We start from the raw sequence: 6,633 nt of genomic DNA, 5'->3' as shown, positions 1-6,633 counted from the left end.
TTCATATTGGTTTAGATATGTGTACGTATTTTTGATTTACAGTCAGCTATAACTATTACTTTTAATACAATATTACCACTGCTACTAAAAACACAATAAAAACATTGCATAAATGGATTATCAAAATCCTCTTGTGTCAGTATCAGATGTCAGGATTATGACCTTTCCCATAATAATTCAAAGAAATCGAGTATTTAGGAAACATCCACCAAATAGATGGACAAATGTGGGTATTGTACAGACCTGGCAACCTGACTGCAACCCCCATTCTCCACCTCCCCCTTCCGATGGCAACATCCGGGACACACACTGGCTGGAGTGGAGCAGTCTGAACAACTTGTAAAACCTTTTATTTCTAACGTTTTGTTGGATGAATTGTGATTTTCTTTCCACAGTTGCATTTCTAAATGTTCGAATAAAATTCCCACGGAGTACATTTTTCGATCAAGGGCAGTAGATTTAAAGTTTTAAAAGCCATTAAAGGCATTAAAGGCCTGCAGAAGGCACTGACTGGTTCTCTCCTGACATCTAGTGGTTGTAATGTGACATCGCAAGCATCAAAATCATTTATTTTAATATTTTAATTGTAGTATTCACTGTCTTTAGCTTTGACAAAAAAAAAAGGTTCTGCACATGCCATTTGACATAAATAATACTATATAGAGTGATAGTTTACAAATATACCGTAAATAGATATCATAAAAGACTTTAAATATATAATCATTACAGAGGGCCACAAATTAGTCCCTCGGGAAGCATCCTTGGAGTACAACGGTACATTTGCAAGTCAATGCGCAGGTCTTTGTAATGAAACAGCGCATGTGCATGCAGAGCAGTCTCTTCACATGTTGTGGCTGTGACCAGGTTGTATTGATGGTCCAGAGTGAGTATCTGTCAGAAGAGGGCTGCTGGGCTCCATTGTTCCCAGACAATGTGCCCCACATCATATCCCAGGCTGAGGACAAAAGAAGCTGCGGTTCAGCGTTTTGGCACACAACACACTTTAATAATGTGAGGACACGAAAGGGGGTGCTTCTATTGTTGGGACATTTCTGGTACTTGTTCACACACACACACACACACACACACACACACACACACACACACACACACACACAAACAGACAGACAGGCACACATGCAGAGTGCCTCTAATAAAAACAGAGTTTATGAATGTAAAATTTCTCAGGATCAGTTTCAGGATCAATTTCAAGTTTTTAATGCTTTGCTGCCCCCTCCTGTAGCTTAACATATAAATACGACAAAAATGAAATATGAGGTATTACATATAGTGCAGGTATTAGATGTGGTGCGAATGTTAAAAGGATGCAGAGGAATGGTGGAGGTAAACGTGAACAACATACTGGCTGTGTCCTCATTCAGTGCTCAGTGGGGTCACATCCACCTGGCCGTGACTGAAGATACACTGACTTAACATCAGCCATATTTAGAGACATTTTGTTTGTTACTTTTTCTGTTGTAGAAGAATCAACTCACATCCTTAAAGTGCCCTTTTTCTGGTCTTTGACTACTTGTTGCGTTGTGTCTTAGGATGACCTCTAGGGGGAGGTATCAAACAGCATTTCTCTAATATTAAAGCAGCAAAACCCAAGTGATAACCAGTCGCAATAGCTGACCAATAAACAAAAAAGATAAGACGATAGAAGTTCACTTTATTCAGATTATTAAAAAATACAGCTGGATAAAATACTGTTTCTCTCAAGGACCAGGGTGTAAAAACTGACAAAACATCAAAAGAAAACATTATATTATAAACAATGCAATATATTATCTCAGTCGCTCTATATAAAAGGCTACAGTTTGTTAGATACTCCGACATATGTGCGAGTGAAATTATAACTTATGTTTAAAATCAGGGGCTGTTTGGTATAAAATTGATCAATCGTGTTAATTTGGCACTTGTTGCAATCGACTGGCATTGTTTGTAAAGATTTAATTGAAAATCTTTCAGAATTTAATACCAATTCACAATCGTCACCCTTTTTGTTTGTAAATTGCAGCTTCTTATGAATATGTATACATCTATAAACGCTATATCTGAAAGAACTATGCTGCCCAATCGGGATTGTTTTGCTTTCTCTTGTCGGCGGAGAAGCGAATTTACGAGGGAGGCGTTAGCTGTTGATTGACAGGACCTCAAGCCAATAGAAATACAGAAGCGAACTATTGACCACGCCCCTACATAATACTGACAAATGAAAGAACAGATTAGGCGGTCTCTGTGGTAAAAGCCTATGGTAAATGACCTGTACGGCGCAGATCTCAGACCAGTTTGTGTTGTCACACACCGAATCGTTAACGTTGTGTCTAAATAAACAAACCGTTTCCAGATCAGCGCCTTGACGGACCACTTTATCCGTCTTGGAGAGAGGCACGGCCGAGGCGGAACCGTTTTGAAAGGTTGTGTTCAGCAGAAAGCGACCGAAAGCGGGGATGAGTTAAGGAGATTTAAAAGGAACAAATCGCGCTTTAAAGTGGAGAATACAACAACAGAGAAGTTTGGTTATCGAAGGAAGCACTGGAGTACATCGTGACCAGCAAGGAACCATTCAACTCCGACCTCGGATGCAAAGTGAGTAACGTTACCAGCATATTGTATCTTGCTAAAAAAAACAAACTTTGTCGAGCGAATGAAAACAAAAAGTCAGTGGGGATTACCGTAGTAAAACAGTGGGAAATGCCGCCATGGCTTCATGTGGAATGCGGCGGATAGAGCTTTAATACGAGCACTCACCTAATGACAGAGCAGGACTACTAGACGTGGTGTGTGTGGTACTAAAGAAGTAACGTGAGGTTAACCTAGCAGCGAACTTCTCTAATAGCTAACCTCAAAGTTAGCTCGGTGCGTGATAATAACGTAACCCTGGGAGCCTCTTCTTGCGTTTTTACTTAACAGAAAACCAAACCCGTCGCTCCCTCTGCGAATTTATGCACAGCCCTAAAATGAGCAATTCTTCATTTCTTTAACTTTTTAGTGCCATTCGTTTCAATGGAATTTCACCTGACGTATTGTGCAATGTGTCCGCGCGACAGTGAATGTAGCTTTAGCGCACGGGGTTAACGTAAAGTGACGGAATTATAGTGACACGCTGTTATAGTAATTGTAACAAGTACAGAAGCTGCAGTAGCACCTCGTGTTGTCGCACAGCTTAGGATAGAAGTAGTAAGAGGAAAAAAAAAAGATAGTCAAGGGTTTGGCAAAAATAGACACAACCCAAAACCAAAAGTTCCTCGCGTCACGCAACTCTCAAACTTCCACAAAAACGCACCCGCACAATACTTCCTCCTCTACTAGGAAGTACAGGGTGCCGTTGGGGTTGGTGGGGGGGAGAGGGGAGATACAGCGCCCTTGTGCATCGCGACGTCAAGTGTGGTGACACGGAGCTCGCGCCACTGGCTGACAGCGCCAAGCCTCGGAGCTGGCAGCTCCACCGAGAGACTCAGCACTTGGCCGGCTTCCATCATCCTATCCCGACCCAGCCGTGTGTTTTGCATACTTAGATTTGTGTATGATAATGATAGGGGCACGCCATATGTGTTTCTGTCTTAGGCCCACTCTTTATACCCCTGTGTATCTTTACTCTGACATGTAAGTGCCTAATAACAGGCGTGATATCTTCTTTGATGTGGTTAAAAAAACAAAACAAAAAAAGCAGAGAGGGACCAAGATGTCAGCAGCAATTTCTTGAAAATGTCATTCATTTGCATTGAGTCATTTGTTCCCCTAGACGGAGTCTGCATTCTTCTGCGATGCACACACATGGTCGTCATTCAGGCAAAAGTGCAGCGTTCGATGTTTAGACGCTGGAAAAACAGAAAAAGTTCACTCGGATGTTAAACCGCTTGTGGAACGAAGGTTGGAGGAGCATCTTCACAGCTGAAATGAACCAGAAAAAGCTGCCACTTAGGGTATTGCTTCCAAAATGTCCCATTTAGATCAGCGGCTAAAAGTGTAGCTATCTTCATCCATTGCTTGCTATTTGAATGCCACTGAGGGGACTCTCTAGGGAGCATTTCTCGGTGTAAACTCCGAAGCCTCCGTGTCTTGTCAGCAGGCTGGGCTGGCTCCTCATGCTCTCACTGGGACTAACCTCGATCTTCTTTTTTAGGAGACGGTGGGAGCCCTTTAGTCTGTATTCCAGCTGGGCCTGGGAGGGGAACTATCCCAGGAGACTTTGATTATAAGTATTTCAATCCAGTTTATTACTCTGGCTTATATTGTTTATGAGGTCAACAGTTTAGCATCTGGACGGCTTCATTATGCCCCCTGCTTTCACATGGTAAATGGACTCTTTAATTAAGAGTCATTGAAGGCATCACACAAGGGCTAAGTGTTCAAAAGAGCTGCAAAGGTCAGCTACCTAGTTGTCTTGACCTGTGTGAGTGCATGCGACGTGAAAACAGATGCTGGTTTCATGCTGCTGGAGTGTGCGTATGTGTCGAGCATAGCGTAGGCGCGCCGAGGTCAGGGTGGGGTCGGAGGCGGAGGCGGCGGCCGCAGACGAGGCCCGGCGTAGGAGTCTTTGCCCCGCTCTGTTTGTCTGGACAGGTGTCTCTGAGCTGGAGCTCCCGCATAGCTCACATTCCCGGGGTTTTGTTCCCGGTGTGGAGGGGTCACCGGGTAGCGGGGTGGGAGGGAGGTGTAGGGAACTAAAGAATGCTATGCTCAACTCCCAGAATTCCTCCGAGCGACCTGCTGATTGAGACGAACGCCTCCTGTCATCGCGGCGGCGCAGCTTGTGTTGATGAGAAACCTGTCAGTAGCCCAATTGCGCTGTTCACGGCCAAGCGACAAAGCCAGAGTTGGCCTCCACGACTGCTTGTCAGCAGCGAGGCTATTTTCTTGGGGCTTAAGGGTGGGTAGGATATAGTGGTTTAAGACTCTTAATCCGAGCTTTAGGTTGGATCCCTATCGGCTCACTGAGAATCACAGGAAATTGCCTTGTCTGAAGAGAACTGTCATTTCAAACCTCCATTGTTTCTTTCCCTCTACTTTCCTTTTTTCATCTTAAATGTCAACCAGGGACTAAATGGATCCTAAATTGGGGTCTTAAGGACAAGTGGTAAGCAGTGGCTCCTACCATTGTGACAGCCTGGAATACAACGAGGTCTGTTCTGCAGAGGAGGTTGTCAGATGATTTGGGGCTCTTCACCAAGCGTTGAGTGGTTTCTCAGTTAAGGTCTCTTGAGCGCTGCCTCCTGACACATTGGTGTCAGATGAACCTACTTTAATACCAGCCATTGCTAAACTTGCCATCGTATGAAATATTTATGAGTATGCAGTTGCAGTAGCTTAATCTAGTTTAAACTTTTTTTTTTAATTTTTTTTTTTTTTACAGCAGTCCATGTTGTAAAATTGATCTTTTGAGGTTTTGGTTTTCCGCCGACTGACGTCTCATCATTGTGGATTCTGTTGAACTGAGCAGCGTACAGAGGACCGCACATCTGTCTTTTCCACCCATTCGCTCATTCTTCAATCCATTCATCCGTCTATTTATCCACCCGTCCTGCTATCCATTGCATAATCGGCATCTCACTCGACGGGCGCATCACTAATCTCGGGTTGCGAGTCGGTCCGCGATGGACTTGTGAGCCTCCTGCTGATCCCGGACGGAGAGATTAAAGTGATGCACTTGGCAGGGGTCACAGATGACAAGCATCGCCGGCGGTGGTGATGCCGTTGTTTTTGTTGCCCCCCCGCCTGCCTCCAGAAAGGTGTGGGGTTTCTTTCAGCACCCCGTAAGCTTCCGCGGTCCTGCGCTGGAATGAGCCCGCCCAGCAAATGGCAGCCATCGGACACCTGCGCTGGCCTCGTCGTATCCCGGCTCCAAAGCTGTGCTCAGCTGGGCCGAGTGAATGGCGATAGCATTAAGTACAGGGTGTGTGTGTGTGGGGGGGGGGGGGGGGCAAGGGCAAGTCGGGCTCCGAACCCTTGGGGAGAAGGTCAAGCCATAATGTGTTATAACTTAAAAAGTGCAGTGTTTTGTTATGGGACATTGTTTCAGACCTGTTTGAAAGCTAGAAGTGCAAAAGCTCCAGATGCAGAGTACAGTGGTCCTCTCATTCAGCCACATCTGTAGCCTCACTCCGTGGTTTGCATTTAAAGCTTCAGGCTCTATAAGCTGCTGCTGCTGCTGTGGGAATACTGTACCCACGAAAATGCCTCGATCATAATCTTGCAAATTTGAAGTTATGTAAATCTATTGTTTAAAGTTAAAACGTTGCTTTTAAAAAAAAAAAAAGGACTTGTCACGCGATTGAGTGGAGACGTACTCGAAGTCTGTGACGGCTTGTAACTAATTTGTCAGCAGTCAGTGAAGGGTGTAGCCTTACACGGCGAGGCAGTGGGTTCACTCCACTGACGTCCAAGCTTATTTGTCAAATGTTCTTTTATTCATGAGGGGTTTCCATGCAGGGCCCCCGCCTAGCATTACTACGCCCGTTCCCCTCATGGCTGCCCCGTGAATAATTCAGCACTCTTGAAGCGAACGCAAAAACCAAAATAAGCCAAAGCGTGCGCTTGTCTGAGGCTCTGTCCGGGTAAATCGCAGCAGAGGACTCGGAGGAAGTATACAGTACGGCTCCCAAGTTTGTACCGTCGGGATCTATGCCT

The 6,633-nt window shown here is 44.9% G+C and overlaps 1 protein-coding gene across 1 annotated transcript in view; it reads left to right on the top strand.

Moving 5' to 3' along the window:
* Positions 1 to 2,411: 2,411 nt before the first annotated feature.
* mpp7a (MAGUK p55 scaffold protein 7a) overlaps positions 2,412 to 6,633 on the top strand; it is a 104,090-nt gene continuing 99,868 nt past the window's right edge. The window contains exon 1 of the mRNA XM_068709666.1: positions 2,412 to 2,592. The gene's annotated coding sequence lies outside the window, so the exon portion shown is untranslated. The remainder of the gene's footprint in view (positions 2,593 to 6,633) is intronic.

The sequence above is a fragment of the Cebidichthys violaceus genome, unplaced genomic scaffold (genome assembly GCF_023349555.1).
Source record: "Cebidichthys violaceus isolate CVI_PGR_0920_01 unplaced genomic scaffold, fCebVio1.0.p SCAF_15, whole genome shotgun sequence".
Classification (NCBI taxonomy): domain Eukaryota; kingdom Metazoa; phylum Chordata; class Actinopteri; order Perciformes; family Stichaeidae; genus Cebidichthys; species Cebidichthys violaceus.
Note: the sequence above shows the minus strand (reverse complement) of the source record. Positions and strands in the feature narration are given on the sequence as shown.